At 36.8% G+C, this 23,634-nt stretch overlaps 1 protein-coding gene across 1 annotated transcript in view; it reads right to left on the bottom strand.

The window, feature by feature from the left end:
• si:ch211-170a17.1 overlaps nt 1-23,634 on the bottom strand; it is an 829,907-nt gene that overhangs the window by 629,353 nt on the left and 176,920 nt on the right. The gene's annotated exons all lie outside the window — the stretch shown is intronic.

Raw genomic sequence — 23,634 nt, 5'->3', positions numbered from 1 at the left:
AATTCTGTGATTAATAGTTAATTAAATAGCATTATTTTGTTAATTTTATAACATTAAAATGTCTTTACTGATATTTGTGTGTCAATTAATCGTATTTAATTTTGTTAAGTTGTAGCAGACTCTGCTTATGGACATGACAACCTTTAAACTCGGGTGAAAAAAGTGGTTATGTCATGCACAACACAGAGGCAGCCCGGGTTGCCTGGGGTGTGCAAAACACTTTTTGTGCGGTTTAAATCCAACCCTGCCTAATTTTAGGGGTGTGATAGATCACAGCCCATGGTTCGGAACACAAGTAACCCGCTGATTACTATATATATTTTTTTCACTTTACTTCATGCTCTCATCATTCAAATCACATGTATGAAAGCATTTAGGCTTTCCTGTAAAATATAATGATGATGGAAGAAGTTGTGGTAGGTTATTCGAGATGTGGTGGGTTTCTTAGGTTATTAAAGGTGTTTTCTGTCACTACTTGTTTAGCCTGCATTAATGCATTCAGTGTAATTCAGCTGCACGATTAATCTTTAAAAGATCAAGATCTCAACACCCACGCAACACAAATAATTAATGATGATGCATTCAAATCAGTGTTTGAAAAATGCAAAAATCAAGAAAGAGATTCAGTCTTTAGTCTTTTGAGTTAGTTATGAATTTACAGTCAAGTTACAGATTGTCGTTTAGATAAACCCACTGATGTTTATAAAGCAAAATCACTGTTGTGTTAAAAGTGAAAGTTGTAGGCAGCAATTAAATTAATTAACAAAAAGTTGGCGACAACCAGCCACTTTTAGTATATACACACCTATATATGCCATTGAATGATTCTTCAAAACTGACACATCTACCAACGAAACATGAAGTTTTAAGTGAACAACTCAATCATTTATTGAAAGTGAGACTAAAAATAAATATGGTTTGTACAAATTATAATGTTATATTTCTACATTCAGCAACAGTGAGTAACAGTAAATTTTTTTACAGTACTAAATATTTTACAATTTATTTTTATTCAGCTGAACATTTCTTTATTTTTTTTAAGAAACCAAAACTTTCTTGCGGTACTGTTTTTTTCAATAAATGAAAGCTAATTACATATTTCTCCTCCTCTTTTAGGCTAATCTGAAAAATGGTCCAATCCGTGACAAAAAAAAAACATTATGTGATCCAAACTGTTAAATTTGTGATTCGATACACGACTACCTAATCAATTAACCACTACTAACATATATATATATATATATATATATATATATATATATATATATATATATATATATATATATATATATATATATATATATATATATATATATATATATATATACACACAGTTGAAGTCAGAATTATTAGCCCCCCTTTGAATTTTTTTCTCTTTTTTAAATATTTCCCAAATCATGTTTAACAGAGCAAGGAAATTTTCACAGTATGTCTGTTAATATTTTTTCTTCTAAAGAAAGTATTTTTTTTTATTTCGACTAGAATAAAAGCAGTTTTTTAATTTTTAGACACCATTTTAAGGACAAAATTATTAGCCCCTTTAGGCAATTTTTTTTTTTTCCGATAGTCTACTGAACAAACCATCGTTATACAATAACGTGCCTAGTTATCCTAACCTTAGTTAAGCCTTTAAATGTCACTTTAAGCTGTATAGAAGTGTCTTGAAAAATATCTAGTGAAATATTATGTGCTGTCATCATGGCAAAGAAAAAATAAAAATGTAAAATAGAAATAAGTTATTAAAACTACTATGCTTAGAAATGTAAAACGAAATGTAGAAATGTATTTTCTCTGTTAAACAGAAAATGGGGAAAAACATAAACAGCGGTGATAATCATTCGGACATCAACTGTACATTATTGGATCTATTCTAAAAATAGAAGTAATAATTATAAAGTAGGAAATCTTCTCCTAGTCACCATTTATCGATCCAATGCACAGAACTCATAGCTAAAGTGCTTGATGCAGATGATTACAGTGATCCTCCTCTGATATTTGTCTTCAAATATACTTTATATTTACCCGAAGGTACATGACGGAGAAATGCAGAGCGAAACGGTAGCTGTCTAGGTTGTTAATATGGAATATCTAACACTTCCCCAAAGAGGAGCAGAATTTTGATGAGCCAGCTGAGAGGATGCAGAATCGCAGGTTATTATAAGCCTCCGCTGAGATGCAGAGTGGGTGTTTTTCAGCCAAGCATGCTTTTTAACTACAAATGCATCACACGCTCCGACATTCACGCATACACGCTCATGCAAACACTCAGCCACATACTGTTCCTTTGAGGGAAATTCAAGCTAATCCTTTGGAAGACATGACTTCACAGATCGTTCTTCGTCAATTATGTAAGATGTAACTAAAACTGTCATTTCTAATTGTGGCTCGCCATCGTTCAGCGCTTGTTCGTAAGTTTGATGTGAGGATGACGTGAATGAGATCTTCTTTTTACTAATGTTTCAATGTCTTTCACAAGTATCGCCATTGACTGAGTTCATACAGTACAGTCATTTTCCACGTTGAGGACATGCATGTGTATAAGACTTTCCACGCGGATGCTGTTAATTGGTGAGGGTATGTTGTGTATTCACTGTTAAAAATGCTGAGTTCTACACAATTCCTTCATGTTCTCCTAACACAAATAAATCAAGTTAACTTAATCATTTTTAAAAATTTAGATTTAGAGTGAATATAAAATATTTAAGTTGTCTAAAAAAAAAAAAACTTACAACTGTTTTTATATAAATAGTTTGAACAGTGGACAGCACGATGGCGTAGTGGGTAGCACAATCGCCTCACAGCATAAAGGTCGCTGGTTTTGAGCCCTGGCTGGGTCAGCTGGCAGTTCTGTATGAAGTTTGTGGACTTGTGGGGGAAACCAGAGCACCCGGAGGAAACCCACACCAACAAGGAAACATGCAAACTCCACACAGAAATGCTAACTGATCCAGTCAAGGCCCGAACCAGTGACCTTCTTGCAGCGAGGCGACAGCACTACCTTCTACGCCATCACATCGCCCCTAACTACTACTATAAAACATATCAGCATTTGGTACATACATTCAATGTTATCTTTGCTTGAAATGACCCGATTTATATGAAATAAACCTCCTCCGGAGCAGTTGTGAGCTACCATGACTGTTGCTATGACAACAGCTCTCGAATGAGTTTTAAAGAACGAAACGAACCTAGATTGTGTGAAATCATCAATAACCAAATCCAGTTAATTGAGTAATTTACGTATGAAAAATAGACCCCTGGCATTGACAAAACCCATTGTGTACATTGACACTATACGACAGAGCTTCTCCTTTTTAGGCTTTTACACACTTAAAATGGTCTAATGGGGTATTTTCAGCTATTGATCGCTCTTTTTTTATTGTCGATGTATAAACAACTTGCAAAAATTTAGAAAAAATGACACCTTCCTCAACTTTTATAGTCTATAAAATCCTGTTGACTAAAGGAAAGTACAAATCCAAAGCATGCAACATTTACTGTACACACACTTCTGAAAGCCTCTCTTCTGTTTTATGACCCATGAAATAAATGCGTTTTACAGTATGGTCAAGATATTGCTGATAGAGCTATTCTCTACTGTAATGTCAATACATACAGTAGTTTATAGTTTCATAAAGCCAGATCTAAAGGCTCAAAGTATTATAAGTGTCATTTTAATAACTTCATTTATGTTAAGCTGCTTTGACACAATCTATAGTGTAAAAGCACTATAGAAATAAAGATGAATTGAATCGAATAAGATTATAACACTTACCATTTCATTAGTAGTGTATTGGCTAATATTAAAATGAATAGTTAGAGTATTTAAATGTTTCTTTCGGTCACGTTGTATTTGGTGCAGACAGCTAAATTGCTTGTTGATGGAATCTTGTTGCGTCAGTGTACTGTAGTTACCTATAAAGCTTTAAACCATCTGGCTCCTGTTTATCTAACCAACCTTCTGTCTTGCTACAATCCAACCCGCTCTTTAAGATCTCAAAACTTAGGGCTTCTTGTAGTACCTAGAATAGCAAAGTCGAGTAAAGGAGGTCGAGCCTTCTCATTTATGGCTCCTAAACTCTGGAATAGCCTTGCTGATAATGTCCAAGGCTCAGACACACTCTCCCAATTCAAAACCAGATTAAAGACATATCTTTTTAGTAAAGCATACGCTCAATGCATCACTTAGTGATGTGATGCATGAATGTGCTCCATGCAGGTTTTTGCATCTAATTTATATACACTTTGAATTGCAGCTACGCTAATTATTTTCTTTATTCTCTATTTGTACCTGGGGATACTCATCCCGAGGCCCCCAGAGACCATGCAGAGCCACTGATGTGATCCAAGACCAGCGACAAGATGATCCCAAGTTTTCCATAATCCTGGACCACGTTGTATACTGAGCAGCTGCTGTGGTGGTCTTGGAGGAGTGGAGAGCATGTAACGGATTCCTGTGACGCTCCAGGGACAGCTGACATGCATCGTTCCCCGGCGCCTAGACTGCAGCTCTGCACAAGACATTTAGCCAGAGGAGAAATGGTCGTGCCCAACTGAGCCTGGTTTCTCTCGAGGTTTTTTAAATCTTCACTTTCGCCAATTGGTAAAGTTTTTCCTTGCCGCTGTTGCCACTGGCTTGCACGGTTCGGGACCCGTAGAGCTGCGCATCGATGGATTTGCTCTTCAGTGTTTGGATTGTCAGTATTGAATATTTAACCTCACAGAACTGAGTTTAAACTCAGGAAACTGAACTGACACTTTTTCAATTTACTATGATATTCTATGTGAAGCTGCTTTTAACTGATCTACATTGTAAAGTGCTATAGAAATCAAGATGAATTAAATTGAAGAGTTACACTCTCAGAAATAAAGGTATGCGAGCTGTCACTGGGGTGGTACCTTTTCAAAAGGTACACATTTGTACATAAAAGGTCCATATTAATACCTCAAGGGTACATATTAGTACCTAAAAAGTACAGAAGTGTTCCTCTTAAAATTTGTAGATACTAATATATACTTTTGAGGTACCAATATGGACCCTTTAAGAACAAATGTGTACCTTTTGGTTGCATTTACACTGCAGATTTTGATGGTCAATTCTGAGTTTGTGTCTGTATCCGATTTTGTTGATGACCTGCTTACATCACCTTTTAACAGTGACTCGTATTCGATCGTCTGCATTTACACAGCACACGGCAAAGGCGCAATGAGCAGGAAAAAAAAGAGCGGGTGCTGACTAATAGCTGATAATTAAAGAGTGCTCTTTTCTCTTTTCCTGTATGTAATCTGTTCGCAGCTTTTGACAAGCTGTTTTACTAAAGTTTATGACAGAAAGGTTCTCATTTGTCCATCTTCTTTCGATATATAGGCTTTTATTAAACATTTAGGCATCTTAATGTAATGTCCATGGCGTGATTTATGCACGTGATGAATGCTCTAGTTTTATATTCGTTTATATTGGTTACTTGGCAGACATTACGCTCTCTCGCTCTCATTAACATGCTTAAATACCTGTGCTATATAACAATATGAAAGCTGTTTTAGTCCTCATGTATGAGATTTAAGGTTTGGGCCTCTGCTGAAGTCTGTTCTGAAAAGAAAGTGTCAGACTTGACGTCATTCCCTATGGTTTTTAAGGACGCACAACTCGCATTGACAGATGAAAATCCGATCTACCTGCTTACACTGCAGAAACGAGAACACAGATCCGATTCATATCGGATACATTTCCATATATGAACAAGGCCTGAATCTGATTTGAGTAAATTGGGATCCATTTGATTTGTTCCTGCTTACACATACATGGGCCATATCCGATCTGTTCCACATGGGAGAAATTAAATTACTTGAACAGTGCAGTGTAAATGCGGCCTTTGAAAAGGTACAACCCCAATGACAGCTCTCGTACCATTATTTCTGAGAGTAAGCGGTAACCCACCTAAAATCAAAATCCTTTTGATATTTTTAGCACCCACTGTAAAAGTCTGTAATGACTTTCAATAACCAAAGTTAGTAGTGCAGAGTAAAAGAAGTTAAAAAAGAGCGAGTTTGCCATTGATGCAGTGCCGTTGACAAGGAATGTCCCATTGATGATAAAGGTGGCTTCTATGTTGTGTGAATCTCCCACCATCGGAGGACAACACTCGCCGTGGGCTGCGAACTAGCATTTACTGGGAACGTCTCATTAATTTCTCATTGGTGCCAGTGATGGATTCAGCAGGTGGGTATTAAGTGGGATGTGATGATAGAGTGAAAATGAAATGCTAAATATGCATGTTTTGAATTCTAACGGACCCCGGACGCAAACTGAATGCAAATTTGAAGACGAAGATTTTGAAGGCGCCCACTCGAGGTATTCACATCTCCTCTATAAGAGTCTCGTCATACTGGATAATAGACAACAGATATGGAGCATTATCAGAGATGTGAGTATAATTGTCAAAATTAACATTCGGTTGTGTCTTTGAAAAGCAGTCATTGAGTAATCTGTATATTAACTTACTAACTTATTATTACTAAATTAAATCACTGAAATTCCATGTCCACCAAAGACCAGAGGGAAAGATGTATATATATATATATATATATATATATATATATATATATATATATATATATATATATATATATGTATATATATATATACATATATATATCATTTGATTTTTATGGAGCTTTTCTACTTTTAGAGAGCTTGGGGTAACACCTGTCTTGGTAAACACTATCCCATTATCTCCTGCTAGTAGAAGTCATGGCTATAAATGTTTGGTAAAAGCTCATGTAATATTTTGTAGATCAAGTGGGGGTCTTTTGACTCACATCAAATAAATATGACATTTCAGTGGTCAGTTGGTAGCACAAAAAGAAACAGAAGCTGTCAGGAGCATCTGTTACGATCACCAGCGATCCATTCCTGACAGATCGCTGGTGAACTACAAATGTCATGTTAAGGAACTACAAATCCTATCAGGCCATGTCAAACACCAGCTGCTCATCATGGCTGATGAGACACACACACACACGGCTGAGACTTGTGATCACTGATCATTCAGACTAATTATACACCACACATATATCAGTTTAGGATGGAGTCTTTAATGTTGATGTATGTTTGTAGTTATTTGTTTTGATTCGATTGTAATTGTGATGATTGAAGTAGTAGTTCCTGTAGTAGTTGATGAAGTTGGTAGTATAGTGGTAGCAGAAGTAATAAAGGTGTCGTTGTAGCAGAAGTAGTAGTAGTCGTTGTTGGTGTTGTAGTAGTAGTCATTGTAGTAGTTTCGATTGTAGTTGTGATTATGGAAGTATTAGTTCCTGTAGTAGTTGATGTTGTTGGTATAGTGGTAGCAGAAGTAGTAAAAGTGTCGTTGTAGCAGTAGTAATCGTTGTTGGTGTAGTAGTACCAGTAGTAGATGTCGTTAATGTAGATGTAGTAGTAGCAGTGATTGCGGCGGTAGTAGTAGTAGTAGTAGTAGACGTTGTATCAGTTGTAGCAGACGCTGTAGTAGTATCAGTAGTGGTAGTCATTGTTGTTGTAGCATTATCAGTAGTAGACATTATAATAGTAATAGTTGTGGTTGTGACTGTAGTAGCAGCAGTAGTAGTTGTAATATAAGTACCTTTCTGTAGTAGTAGTTGGTGTAGTACTTGTGATTTATTATCATTGTCAGTTATTATTACTGTTGTCCTTTCTTTCTTTTTACTGTCATTATTACTATTATACATGACTAAGCATTGTTTTTACTCCCTAACTCTGACTGGTTTCTTTCTATCTGTTTTACTTCTATCTGCGATACTTGCTTCATTTATTGGCTGATATTTTTCCTAATGTATGTAATCTGACCTTTCCACCAAGTTACCTTTACATGGACACACACACACACACACACACACACACACACACACCTGACTATATTGGTTTTGTTTTGTTTTTTGTTGTTGTTTTGTTATGGTTTTTTTGTTGATGATTTTTTTGTATGATCCCAATTTATGTACCTTTTTGCATAAAAAAAAAAAAAAAAAGTTATTTGTTTTGCCTGTTTTTTGTCTTTAGCCCTGTTTATGGTTTGATCCTGTTTGCCTCCTATGGTGAACTTATGCCAGTTTTTTGGATTGCCCTTTTTGAACCAGCCACTTCTGTTTGTCCCTGTTTTGCTTAAATTTATTCTTATTTTACCTGCTCTTGGATCCTCATCCCTGTTGTTCCTTGCTTTGATCTCCACTCGTGACAGCATCATATCGCCCCATAGCAATCATTTTAAAGGTAAAATGCAGCCAGACATACTTCTGGCTACATTATTCGCATTTTCCAGAAATGTAGAGCGACTATTTACAATGGGCCTGTGTTGCAACACAATACATTATATACAGTAGATGCCTTTTAGATATTAGGGTAGGGGTTTCTTGCATAAGGATGATCATATTTGTGGATCTGTTGCATTTAAGAAGATTAAAACCACCTGCGTTATGGCTTTAAGAAGTATGTCAACATTTTTAATAGAACACAATTACAAACCAGTACACAGAATAGATCTGAACTAATAAAACATTTATATTTAAAAAAAAAAAAGTCAATTTACTTGCCTTCACTTTCTCTGTAGAAGTTCAGTCATTGTTGAATAGGAACACATAAATTTACCCCTTTCAGCCACTCCGTCAAAACAGCATTTTATTTATTCCAGCAGCCACTGAAGCGAACGCACAAGATTGTGGGATATCATGGGTAGTGAAGGATACAATGCCTTCAAAAACCAAGCAGATAAGACATCTCAGAAGACAGGATGTAATGCAAACTTTGGATATGAAATGTGTCTTGATTCAATCTTCTTTTTTTCATATGCCAGTTAAAGTAGCACATTTCGGATATTTATGAGTCACAAAATATTGGGTTACTTGAGGACTACAACTGAAAATCACTGCACTAACTGCTAAGCCTCGACTTTTGCAACAATACACACTAGAAAAACAGTATTGTATTGTTCAGTAAAGAAAAAATACAGAGTTAAGTCATTTTTCTTTGACGTTTTGGAACTTAATTTTAAAATAATGCAAAAAAGCTTGTGTAAAACTTTATAAAATGTATTTTAGGAAGGAAAAAGAGAGAAAATGTAAGTATAAAGCAGATAAAAAAAACATTATACAACTATATTTGGTGTAAATGTTAAGTCTAAACAGTAGAAACTTAAACTAGCTGCATGTGGGAAATGTGATACACAATAAGTCATGTGCCTCTTGTGTGTAGTACTTATGTACATGTTTAGCCTGCTTGACATTAATTGGATTATGCAAGCCTTTTTGGAGTCACAGCACATTTCCGATGACTAACTGATTAACAAAAGGTTGCTTACCATCAAGGAAACTTTTGAATAAAAAGAACACAGAACCAAATTCTAGGTGCACAGCTCACAATGATACTAATAAGCAAAAACATTGCAATGAACACAGTAAAATGAAAATAAATACACAATAATAACATAATACAGCAAATCCAAACATTGTTTCCAGATGGGATCTAGGATTTTCAGACTTTAACATTTATTAAAAGCTGGGGAAATTTAAAGTCCATAAATGATATTATTATTAGAAGTTGGGAAACTTACAGTAACATCACATTTTGGTATTACATTTTCTGAGATAGCTTTATCTGCATTAATTTAACAGAATAATGCAATAGAATAAAGTCAGTCAAATTTTCAAACCTTGAATTTATTTTAATCGCTCAAATGAAAAATGAGAGCATTGTAGATTCCAGTCTCATTCTTGTTAGAAATGTTCCCACTTTATATTATAAGTGGCCTTAATTACTATGTACTTGCATTTATACTACACAATGCACTTATTATGCACATACTGTACATGTTTTAACAATGTTCTTTTATTTTAATTGTCTATATGTAATTGCATTGTGTAAGTACATTGTTGACCCATACCACCAAACCTGTCTCTAACCTTACCTCTATAGCACCATAAATGTTGTGGAATACAATATGAAGACATTAAGTACAGTCAAGGTGTTTAAAGCAAGTCATTTCACTCAGCATCTATCTTTGAAATGCCTCTCGGGCAGTATGCGCAGGCATTCTGTCTGAATAGGGAAATATAAAATCATCCAAAACTGTAAGCCAAGCTTATGATTACATTACATATTTGGAATCACCAATAAAATTAAACAACAACCGACTTATAAGTTGCACTTCTAAACAAACAAAATAAGCAAAATTTGGGGTTGCACATTCGCACTTAAAAGGAACGAGATCACGACACCAACCTCATTTACGATTTCAGTGTGTTTGTTCACCACCAAACTGTCGTTAAAGCTCACGTCTGATCAAAGTTTTCAACCAGGAGAAATGTCATTCTATAGCAATCAATGATTGACTCAAACTAGTAGGCACAACTTTTTAGTAGGCAAACTAGTAGGCACGACATTTGCTATATTGACAGTTTTCCAGACTTTTCCACATTCAAAACAATACGAGTGACACGTCTTGTGTATTCTATGGTCTTTGCTACAGTTTATTTATTTAATTTGATTTATTTTTTATACTTTTTTATGCAAGTAATTAGTATTTCAGACCATTCAATATGAAATGAGTCTGAAATGTTCAAAAATAATCCATCAAAAAGGATTGGGTGAAAATTCAAAGTTTGTAACAGGTGTGCTGCAAACTAAATATCTTATTAACATTTTTTTTTCTCGTTTGTTTGATAAATGTTGCATAGATCTTAGTACAATTAACAGTTTAGAACAGCAATCCCAAACAAATTGACTGAGTGGCATTAACTCATTTTAATGACATGCCGTAACACACCTCAGCAGAGCACAGACCCCATTTAGAGTGTCTCGATCAGGTGACCTACATCACTGATGGTGACCCAATGCTGTGGGTAACATCTCAATAGCTGACAGTTAACCAGAAATGAAAACACTAAATGAAAAGTATTGCCTATACCAACGGTTCCCAAACTTTTCAGCCCACAAAATAGCAAAGCCAGTGACTCTCGACCTTCACTACTCTTGAGACACTGCTCACCGCAGAGCCACTTGGGCTCCAATGAGAGGGAGCTTGAGCTCTAACTCCTCCTCCTATTAGCCGTTTTAATGTGTACACCTACCCCACCCCTAACCCCAACCCCCAGTGACATCACTTGTAGAAGAAGTGCAAGGAAGAAGGAGCTGGAACTCAAACTCCCCCTTGCTAAAGCTCTGCTCTGCCCAAGTGGCTCTGCAGTGAGTACCACTTGCTATTCTTGGATGTTGCTATAAATATAACACATTGCACACCCAACAATAGGCCAATATAAACACGAGCATATTGACAAACCTAAAAAGTACAACCATTCATCCATTCATTCATTTTCTTTTCGGCTTAGTCCCTTTATTAATCTGGGGTCACCCCAGCGGAATGAACCGCCAACTTATGCAGCATATGTTTCACGCAGCGGATGCCCTTCCAGCTGCAACCCATCACTGGGAAACAACCATACACAGTCATTCACAGACATTCACAATATGACCAATTTTAGCCAATTCATTTACAGTACATGTCTTTGGACTTGTGGAGCACCTGGAGGAAACCCATGCGAGCATGGGGAGAACATGCAAACTTTGGTCCTTCCAGCGATCTCAGATCAGTTCATCCAGACATTTTAATCTGATTCGCAAACTTGTTTGAAGAACCGACATCAGTTATCAAGATTAAAAGGTCCAGAATCTGCCAAATCGTCTTATGGCCCGTTTCCACTGAGTGGTACGGTACGGTACGGTACGGTTCGGTTTGGTACGCTTTTATGGCCATTTCCACTGACAAAAGGCGTTCTGAACCAAACCGTACCGTACCACTTTTTCGGGACCCTTTCGAAAGGGTCCCAAACACAAGAAAGGGTACCAAAAGGCGGAGCTAGACGCGCAGCTGAACGCTATTGGTTTACAGAAGAGATACGTCATTCACTTACAACATGCCAGAATGTAAACAAAGGACCCGCCATGTTTGAAATACACAGCGAGAGATTACAGCGGAATTATATATTTATATATCATCGTTCTGATGAACAGCCACACAGCCATGGAATAGAGCAGAATCTATCCTGTGCCTCGCAGTTTTTTTACGAACCAGTTTGACGTGCGAGCGGTTTCGCTCTTATTCCCTGCGCTCGCCGCGCGTCTATATCTGAAATAACAAACTTCTTGAGCTGATAATAATAACGTGTGCTTGATTATTGACGTGCTTTGGAAACCCGACCCCGTGAGAAGCTGACAAACGCGAGAATGACATATTCAGAAAGAAAAGGACAAACGCGGAAAAAAAAGGAGCGCGGAAAAAAAATGGAGCTTGTTATTTCTTCAGCAAAATTTCTTCATCACCTTTTGGACTAATATGAACTGGGAATGATGGAATGACTCTCTAACAGAGGCTACATGACATGTGCTGCTGAAGATTACAGACAAAGATGAGAGGTTTTCACTGACTGTAGGCTATACTTTGGGTTGTTTTGAACTCAGTTAAGTACGAAATGTATGATGTGTGCAGTTTTTCTGTAGTTGGTAACATATCGGAGACTGTAAGGGGCTGTATGTGTTCATATATGTTCATTTATTTATTTATTTTATATAATTACAGACGTTACAGTAGGCTATTTTGCACTGTCATTGATATGCAGTTATAATCAACTCCTGTTTATAGAAAAGTTAGTTATAAACATTTATACAGAAGTATTTATGTGTGTAAAGCATCTGTTTTGTGAGAAGTGCTTTTAATATGATATGTGAACGACCTGTGCAGCTTTACTGTAGACATTTCCTCGAGCGAGAATGATGCGACGGAAACTTTATGTCTTACACCACGCCCACCAAAAGGGTACCCTTTATAGTGGAAACGCAAGCCTGATAAAGGTGACCCGTACCGAACTGTACCGTACTGTACCAAGTCAGTGGAAACGAGCCAATAGATCATTGAAGTGTGGTACGAAGAACAGACTCCAGTTTTAACCCAAACAAACACATTCAAAATCACAAACTCCCACTGTAAACATCATGATCACAACATGACCTTGTAAAGTGCTTTAAATGATCTACAGTATCATCAAATCAAAGCCACAACCCAGAAAATCTCATATATATTTTTTTCTTTTTCACTGCAGAACAAAACAAAACATAACACAGCGCAATTAAAGCGATTAAGAATTAATGACTCTGGAAATGAATCCGATCCAATTATATTTATCAATTTTCTCTCTAATAACGCTTACGAAATCATTGATCTGGACGTTTCATTTGGCTCTCTTAGCAGGGGGTCCACTGAGACTTTCTAGGAAGGAAAATAAGAAGGCATGGGGTTTCGGTTGTAGCACCAAGGCTGTTTTTACACATAACTGGAAAAGTGACTAACGGTCTGAATCTGTAAATAAAACCATAGCTGTGTTGGTACAGACACTCTGTGTCGATGTAGAGAACGCCTGGCTGCCGTTCACACGCTGACTAGTGTGCGGGTGGAGAGGAGGCCTGCCTTCCTCACATCCCCTGCCAGGTTTGTGTCTGCAAGCCTGCTGTCTCTCGTCTCGGCGCGCCTGCCCACAAACTTCTCCATTTCATTTTACCCCTCGCCATTGCTTTCCTCCCACACAGCAGGTTTATCTGCACGACCACTAGGGGGCGTTTCAATTCCTCAGCCTTGAACTTTAACACTGGAATCTGGCAGTGTCGTTCAGAGACACTCTCGCCTGACAAACCATCAAAGCAAAGCCTTTTATCACCCTTTCAGAGATTAATTTCGGCTTGGGCTGCTGGATACCTTCAGGCGGCCATGTTGTCCGTTTTATTATGGCACAACAGACGTGGCTAGGTGCTCAGGGCTTGACTTTACGAGCTAAGCGGCGCGCTTGTAACTCCCTGGATGTGTCTCTAAACAAATTATAATTACAGAGCGGCGGGCCACTGACTTCATAAGATACCATGACAAATAAGCGGCCGCTGAGCAAGCCAATCGCATGGCACCACCTGAATGGAGAGAGAGGATGGACCTCTGGAACACAGATTTAAAGCTTTGGACCCAATTGAAGTAATAACACTCACATCAAAGGCCGAAGAAAACAAGTGTCTCTCTGGTCCCCTAAGCCGGTATACCAACAATGCATCATTTGTGACAGCCAATCAGAAGTGGCCGCTCTTCCCTTGCGTTGCTTTCGAAGTTGTGTCACTGTTGTCTCTGGCTCTGAGATGATTAATTGGTTGATTAATCCTGAGGACCGGTTGCTCACTGTTTATATATAATAAGTCATCTTCCCTTCTGTCTGTCAGGACAGAGAGGTAAACATCTACATTTTAGCAATATAAATTAAACAGTATCAGGAATGAAGGACTGTTTGTGCATTTCTTTAATTCTCCCCATCCTGTTTTTGAATACGATATTTCTCTCTCCCACACTCAATACTTGCAGTCTGATGATAAAAGATGAAAAAGCACAATGCAGTCTGACAAGGTTATGGGCAACAGCGAGTAATGAGAGAAAGAGAGAAGCTGTGCAATTCATCATTTATCAGTACAGAGCGTTCACTCCCTCCCTTTCTATCACACTCCAAACTTTCCTTACACTCTCTCTCATGCATGCGCTCTCTCATATCGGTTTCTCACTCTATTAAAAGATGGGCTAATTAATTTTTGCTCAAAAAAAAATAATAATAATAAGGACTGAGGCACTTCCACATAGACCTACATATAAATATGACCTTGATAGTAGCTTTTTAATCACATTATGTAATTGTTAATTAATGTCAACAAAGATCTCTATAGGTTGTGAGAGTTGATCTAAGAAGAGTCTGTAGATTAAGGTGTTAGCTTGAAATGTCAAATGTATTAGAGCTATTACTTTCTATGGCAACCATTTAGATTGTTGGGGGGGGGGGGGTGGTGTTAGAATATATCCTGGAGCACAAGGCAACAAATACACAACAAGAAAACAAAGTGAGATTATTGAAAAACAGTTACACTGCGAGGATGACTGAATGTAATAAGTAGACACTGAAATACATTAATTCAATTTCCTTCAGCTTAGACCTTTTATTTATCAGGATTGCCCTTTCAGCTTCAACCCAGTACTGGGAAACATTCATACACACTCTATCACACATACACTGATACACTACGGCCAATTTACCTTATTCAATTCACCTGTACCGCATGTCATTGGAGTGTAGGGGAATCCGGATCACCCGGAAGAAACCCACACGAACACTAAGAGAACATGCAAACTCCACACATAAATGCCAACTGACCCAGCTGTCTCAACTGAACCAGCGATCTTCTTTCTGTAAGGCCACAATTGTAACCACTGAGCCTCTGTGCCGCCCTTCATTGAAATAAAGTATAAGTATAAATACAGCAGAGAGTGGGAATAAAGTTAGAATGATGATAATTAAGTTTATCTTACAAAACAGTTACAACGTAGTGTCAAATTTCAAGATAAAATATATCAAATTGGAATACAAAGTCGTATGTCCAGACATAAATAGCAACCGGGGCATTGCAGTTGCAACGGATTAAGCTAAGTTCACACTTAGCTGATGATTGATAGTAAAGTTTGTTTGTCATGCTGTGCCAGGAGAGAGTTCTACTGTATATTCTTTTAAGATCCTTGAGCCTATTTGCAGGGCGAGAAAGGAGTTTGAGCTTAGGTAGATCTTGATGAACTCCCCCGACATATTAATGGCTAATACCAGATTACTGGGATAACTTCCCGGCAAACATTTTTGTATTTAATAGACATCTAATAGACATCTAGACGTAGAATGCTTGGCTAAAACAAGGCTAAACTTTGGCTGTCAGTGAAAATCTAATAGACGTCTCAGAATAGCCCAACAGATTAGACAGACTTTATAGTTTTGGCCTATTTTTAGACATCTATTAGATTTTCAGTGACAGTGCAAATTTAGCCATGTTTTAGCCAAGACAACTATATTTAGACATCTATTTACATTTATAAAAAAAATAAAATTCCTTTGCTGGCTATACTGCTTACTAAGAGTTCATCTATAGTGCCAACTTGGTATAGTCAAATGACTTATTTTGGTCACCAAATTACTCACATGGTCACCCACTGAAGCTAAGCAGGGCTATGCCTGGTCCAAAGCTGAACAAGAGACCTCATGGGAAAGCTAGGTTGCTGCCGGAAGTGGTGTTAGTGAGGCTACCAGGGGCGCTCAATCTGCGGTCTGTGTGGGTCCTAATGCCCCAGTATAGTGATGGGGACCCTAAACTTGCTTAGTGAGCAAAGTGTTTTGGATGAGGTGTTAAACATAGGTCTTGACTCTCTGTGGTCGTTTAAAATCCAAAGAGTCGGGGGTTAACCCCGGCATCCTGGCCAAATCTGCCCACTGGCTCTGTCTATCATGAACTCCTAACCATTCCCATATGATAATTGGCTTCATCACGCTGTCTCCTCTCCACCAATCAGCTGGTGTGTGGTGTGCGAGATATAATGAGCATTTGAGATAAATAAAGATGTAAAATTGCAAGAAATTAAGTTTCAATCGTTATAAACAAAGTCAGATTCATGAGAAACAGTCTACATAACCCAACACTAAAATATAAAGCCATACTTTTAGATGTAGATTATAGTCAAGAGTTGCAAAGTCACATACATATAAGCAAGTCTTACATATAAAGATAAAACATGACAACTGGAAGATATGGAACAACATGTTAATAAGAGGTATTTTGCAGATTTTTGCTAATAGACGGTGAGGTATTGCATACTTTTTAACAACTCATTTGTAAAGGAGGGTGGCACGGTGGTGCAGTGGGTAGCACTGTCGCCTCACAGCAAGAAGGTCGTCGCTTCAAGCCACAGCTGGGTCAGTTGGCATTTTTGTGTGAAGTTTACATGTTCTCCCCGCGTTAGTGTGGGTTTCCTCCGGGTGCTCCGGTTTCCCCCACAAGTCCAAAGACATGCGGCACAGGTGAATCGGGTACGCTATAGTGTGTGTGAATTAAAGCATATGGGTGTTTCTCAGTGATGGGTTGCGGCTGGAATGGCATCCGCTATTTAAAACATATGCTGGATGAGTTGGAGGTTCATTCTGCTTTGGCGACCCCTGATTACTAAAGGGATTAAGCCGAAAAGAAAATGAATGAAGGAATAAATTAATGAATCTGTAATAGAAAAATAAGTGGACAGAACTTTAGTAAACACAATACAAAAGTCTAGATGCAGATAACACAATCATACAGATGTGTATAGACTCAAAACTCTTCATGAGAATAGTAATACAGCAGTATGGTATGATTTAGGGCTAAATGATATTGAAAAATTAAACATTGCAATATATATATATATATATATATATATATATATATATATATATATTTTTTTTTTTTTTTTTTGTGCGATATGTATTGCGATAGGTGAGTGTGTATGAATACAATATAAGAAACAATCTACAAGCATAGATCAATACAATAAAGAAAAAACTTGATTAAATAAGTTGCATTTTTTTTGTTTTCAGAGTAGTTGAACTGTATTCAGGTATACAGTAATTGAAAAATCACATGTAAAATAATACTGCACTCTTTGTTTTATATTAACAGTTCAATAAAATTAATCATTAATCATTTGTCAAAGATAAAAACGGTACAATCTCTTATGTCTAAATGCTTTTAAAACCAAACACAGTCAGAGGCCTCAAAAAGGCCACTTCCAAACATTGAGGCCTCTTCAGTGTTTGGAGTTTCAGCAGTAAAGTTTAAATCACACTGAACTAAACTAAACTGAACTTCAACACTAAAAACTGGAGTTACACATTTTCAATTTACTATATCTTCCATGTTAAGCTGCTTTGACATGCTCTACATTGTAATAGTGCTATAGAAATAAAGATGAATTTAATTTAATTGAATATTGTAGTATACTCGCAATGTGACTATTGTGAATAATCACATTGCGATATCAATGCTGAAATTATATATTGTACAGCCCTAGTATGAATGATACTTTACAGTAACTCTTTGAATAAGCCTCTAAACCTCACACTGCTTGTAAAAGCAGATGTACAGCAGAGAGCACTTGGAAAGAGCTCATAATAAAAGCCGACAAGACAGGTTCCCTACTCTCTTCAACCTCAGACATGCGATAAGTCCAGCCAGTAAGAATGTCAGAGCCCCAATGGCTTCACTAACCCCTGGAGTCAAGCTCCTGTCTGTCACCCAGAACACCTACCCAACGCTGCCTGCCAAGTGGAGTCCACTAAGCACAGATAAAGCCCAATTAATTTCCATCACATTGTCCTTAATAGCATAATCACGTTGAGTCTGTCTTGTTTTACAGTAGGTTTTTCTCTTGTTTAAACTCAGCCGTTTGAACACAAATTGAGGCATTTATAATTGTTTTAACATGTTGACAACTCCCACATCTCAGCGGATTGTTAGTTTGAGTTGTAAGAACATTAGACTGAAAATGCATTCTTCATTTGCATGTAAGAGATCACACTACACTGTAGAGCTGCACGATTCTGGCTAAAATGGGAATTACGATTTTTTTGCTTAAAGGGCACATAGTTAATATAATATTGATGTAAAGTAATTAATATTAATATAAAGTAATATTATGGTTCTTCTGAGTGTGCCAGTTTAGGTTCAGTTCAACACAAAGTTCAGATGTTTTTATTATAATGTGTTAAAAAGTGTCATGTTGGGGGCGTGTACACACTGAAACTAATAACCACACACACTGAATTAACTTTGACTGAGGCACAGGATTCGCCACTCGATGCCCCGACATGGCACACCAGACACTCTCAGTGGCGCGGCAGAAACATGAAGTGTCCCGAATTGTCGTGCCACGCAGTCCCCCTGCCCACCAATATTGATTGACAGGCACGCGTCGCCTAATCCTCAGTTTGTCGTTTCACGTCCGCCATTTTCAGCGCGACTCAAAGCGAAATCCCTAAAGGAACACCCCCTTGCTCTATTTTTAGATGCAAGGCTCTTTGGGCTCAACACAAGATTAGCATTCACCCCATGATCGCTCTAATCGGAATTATTAGTTTGTTTTTAGGTAGGTTTGCAAACATGTACTTTTCATTGCTTCTATCTAAAACTTCAGTCGTTTGCATTTCTCAAGGTCACAGAAGCTCCCTGTGAGTGTGATCTTAACTAGGTGCAGCTGGAAAGTGCAAGCGCCTTTGCCTTACGTGAGTGTTGCTCCATTTGGAAATAAAATAACAAACTTGCCTGCAGGTCGCACACCAGAAGCTCCGCTCGGCAACGCACAGTGTTGCACCATGCAGCGCCTTGCATTTTAGAATTCTAAACATAGGTTTCTATCAGGGTACACACAACGGCGAATAAAGTCGGCGGCTGTCTGCGATGCCCAGCCAGGATTCGGGACACTTTATATTTCTGCCGCGCCACAGAGCGCCATCTGAACATGCGAATGTCTGTGTCTGGTGTGCCGTGTCGCGGCTCTAAGCGAGTCATCCGGTGCCGTTTATTCAGTGTGAGTGGTTATTAGTCTCAGTGTACAAGCTCGGAACTTTAAACTAGCACACAGTTGGCTTTAAAACTATACAAAAACACAAATGATTGTGTACTCTCTGCTTGGTCTGTGGTCGAGGCATACATGTACTGCTGAATGCTGATCCTCTCATGCTGCTTCTTTCTGTCTGCCTGTTTGTTGCCAAACACAGAGGGGAAGAGCTCTTGACTCCGCCCCCTTGTTACGTTGGGCGGGAAATTTGAAACTAATTTTCATGTGAAGCAACACACCCCTGAAACAGCGAGCTGTGTACACGCCCCCAAAATGACACTGTTTAACACATTCTCATAAAAACATCTGAACTGCGTTTTGAACTGAACCTAAACTGGCACACTCAGAAGAACCACAATATTATTATTAAATCATAAAAAAGGGGTAAACTATGTGCCCTTGAATATACAGATCAAAATTTTCTCACAGTTCTGTAGATGTAAAATAAAGGGTAATCTGAGTGGGCTATTATTATTGCTATTTCTCAAACATATGGTAAAAAACTATAATAATATTACGTGTAGTGCTACTGTTGGTTAAAATGCTAAATTTTGTATTGACTTGGAATGGTGAACTTGAACAGAAATTAAATTTGTCCTCGTTATTAATGCACAGTGGCGACATCAGAATACAACTATTCATAATTCTGATGTTGAATTATTATGTTTGAGACATATGCTTGCAATCTGTCATTGACAACATTATTAGACCAATTTTTTTTCTGCTGTTAAAATCAGACATTTTATCATTATCAGATTCCTACTTGCATTATATTCAACATTATATTGGCTAGAGTAGTTATACTGACACTGTTAAACATTTTTTCTCATGCACTTGGTGTCTGCTAAGAAAGAAAAAAAAAATCTCTTCAAATGCTTGTCGTAATCATAACTTTACAACGTGATATGATTATTTAAATGATGTGCATGCTTTCGGTTTCATATTCACTGCTAAGTGCGTTTCATACTTCCCGTGCGGCTGCCAAATGACCACTCAGTTCAACAAACTGAATATTATTTACAACTTTATTACCTGTTATTCACAGCTTACGCAGAATCTGTAGACTTCATTCACAGGCGCACGCCAGCCCTCTCTGTGGTAACAGGTCACGGTCAGCTCACGTCAATTATGATTTCGCGACCGCGAGTACATCATTACATGAAGACAGAAATGGCATTTCTGGGTGAATTATACCTTATAAATACAGTACGTGACTCTTTTAACACCATTTCAACACCATTGGTGTCCACATTGCTGAACAATGTGTGTGAAACAATGTGAAGACTTGTGCGGCGGCCTTTGCTTCTCTTCTGAACTTTAAAATATGATTTACAGAATCGCAGAAATGCTGGATTAGGATCGTCTAGGGCAGGGGTCACCAATCTCGGTCCTGGAGGGCCGGTGTCCCTCCAGGGTTTAGCTCCAACTTGCCTCAACACACCTGCCTGGATGTTTCAAGTATACCTAATAAGACCTTGGTTAGCTTGTTCAGGTGTGTTTGATTAGGGTTGGAGTTAAAATCTGCAGGACACCGGCCCTCCAGGAACAAGTTTGGTGACCCCTGGTCTAGGGGGTCGAACTGAGACTGCGATCTTTATTCGACTAATTGTGCAGCTCTACTACATTGTAAAACATATCTGTAAGTTAGTGGTTTTCTGTAGTTTGTGATTAATGTTTTTATTTTTTCCAGTCTATTGATTATAATATGGAAGCTGAATCTTTCTTCCAAGAATGTTAACAATGAAAAGTTTGAAAAAGTGACTTCTATTAACATTTTTAATACACTGCAATAAATTCCCAGAATTCCACAACTTGTTACTGTAATTTTTCACAATAAATTACAATTGTATCACTTTACAGGACTTAACTTTTACATTTTACATATTCAGAATTTTATTGTGAAATTAAGGCAGGCATCATGATTACAGCAACTTAATGTAAATATGGCTTTTGCATGTTAGGGTTAGTTCAAACATTAATAATTTTTTATTCAACAAAGTAATACACTTACTTTTATGATAGTACAGATTATTTGTTGATATTTTGAAATAATTACAGAACTATTGTTATTATGAAGTGCTTCACAGTAATTTACTGTGAATTTACATACAGTCCCTTACAGTGAAAGTAAAGCAATTATTAACCAGTAATTTACTGTAAATTTAAGGTCAAATGTTTTACAGTGTATATTTATCTGTAATATATTTTGCAAGCTTAGTTTTATTGTAAGTTACACAAAATCATGCATAATTTTGTTGCAATTACAATGTCATTCCTCAAATTTGTACTAAGACTGTAAAATAAATGCTATTTTTGATTAAAGGATATTCATCTTAATTATGTAAGCTTAGTTTTATTTTCAGTTACACAATTATGTATATATTTTTTGTTATTACTTTAATAAATGCATTAGATTTGTACTAACACTTTAAAGTAAAAGTTATATTATGTCAATTACATTATATTTATCTTTATGTTAAGTAAGTTTTCTTTTATTGTGAGTTACACCTAATTATGCATATTTCTTTTGTTAAAATAAATGCGTCAATTTTGTACTCACACATAGCAAATAAATGTTACATTATATTATGTTGAATTATGATTTTATTTATCTTTAGTATGTTGTGTAAAATTTGTCTTGACACTATAAAATAAATGTTACATTATATTATTTTGTATTATGTTTAAAGTGAGATGTTGTCTGGATTGTTGTTGTATATTACGGTACAAAAACCTTGTAATAAACTGCCAGGACATTTTCTGTTACTTTACAGATTTATTCCTCTTTATATTATTTCTTATACATCATTTCACACTACTAAAATGTCAATAAAAGTCACATTGTTAAACTGTAGAGTTGATTTCTCAACATTAAAAGTTGACAGATCAGATATCAAGTTCCCATCATGTAATTCACAACCATAAAGAAATGGGAAACACTTGTGAATTACAAAATACGGAAACTGCTAATTAACAGATCTTTTGTTTTACAGTCTAGCTCTCACACCAGTCTAAATTAAAAACTGCTCCAATATAAATCTAACAGTTAAAAGGAGAGAAATAATACTTTGCAGACACAAAAGTGCAATTACAAGAAATTACATATTAAGTCAAGAAAGAAAAAAAGTCTAAATCACAGAAATTCCCAATATAAAGTCACATGATGAGATATAAATAACATCTTAGAGACAATGTTGTAGTTGGAAAAAAACATACAAAACCAATTGTAAGGAATAAAGTCGTAATTATAGGAAATAAAGCAAAAATAAATAAATTATATAAAGTATAAATAAAGCATAAATAAATTATATAGCACATTATTAAAGCATAATTAATATTTTTTTGAATTTAAATTGTAAGATTGTAAATTTGAGATAACAGAAATAGGGATGTACAGAATTTTGCAATTCATTCATTAATTTTTTTTCAGCTTAGTCTCCATTTCAAACTTCACTAAATTACAAAATTTCCCTATTGAAAGTCATATATCAAGATAAAAATAACAAAAAATAACCAATTGCAAGATATAAATTCATAATGGCAAGAAACTAATGCACAGTTGTGATGTACTAAATCAAAACGATTCCAGCAATACATTTGCAAGATGCATTTTCTTCCTTTACTTACATAGCAAACCCCACTGATGCAACCATGTCTTGATTGTGTTGACAACTCCCACTTATCAGCCAATGTTAGTTTGAGCCGTAAGACCATTAGACTGAAAATCCATACTCGATTTGCTTGATTGTGATCACGCCAGCTCTCATCCATTCATGCATTTGTCCTTTGTGAGACCCAAGCAGTGCAGCAAAATGTGTTTATCTTTACCCAGTGGTGCAGCAAAATCAGAGAAGACTTTTCTCATTCCAGCGGAGGCCCCCAGTCGCTCAGTCTATGACCACTGTCAGATCTGTCTCTGTGATGTCCTTTAGAGGCAGAAAAACATGACCTTTGTGTGGGAGCATCTTTATTTGTTAGCTGTCTTTCAATACCAACAAGAAAGGTCAGAGCAGAGAGGTTTAAAGCATGTCTACTGTTATGAGAAGCACAGAGCCAAGGTTTAGGAGTCAACTTCATCTTTGACCCTTATCAGTATATTTGCGAAAAAAGAAAAAGA

This window comes from Danio rerio, chromosome 14 (genome assembly GCF_049306965.1).
Source record: "Danio rerio strain Tuebingen ecotype United States chromosome 14, GRCz12tu, whole genome shotgun sequence".
Lineage (NCBI taxonomy): Eukaryota > Metazoa > Chordata > Actinopteri > Cypriniformes > Danionidae > Danio > Danio rerio.
The sequence above is the reverse complement of the archived record's forward strand: the minus strand, read 5'-3'. Positions and strand labels throughout refer to the sequence as shown.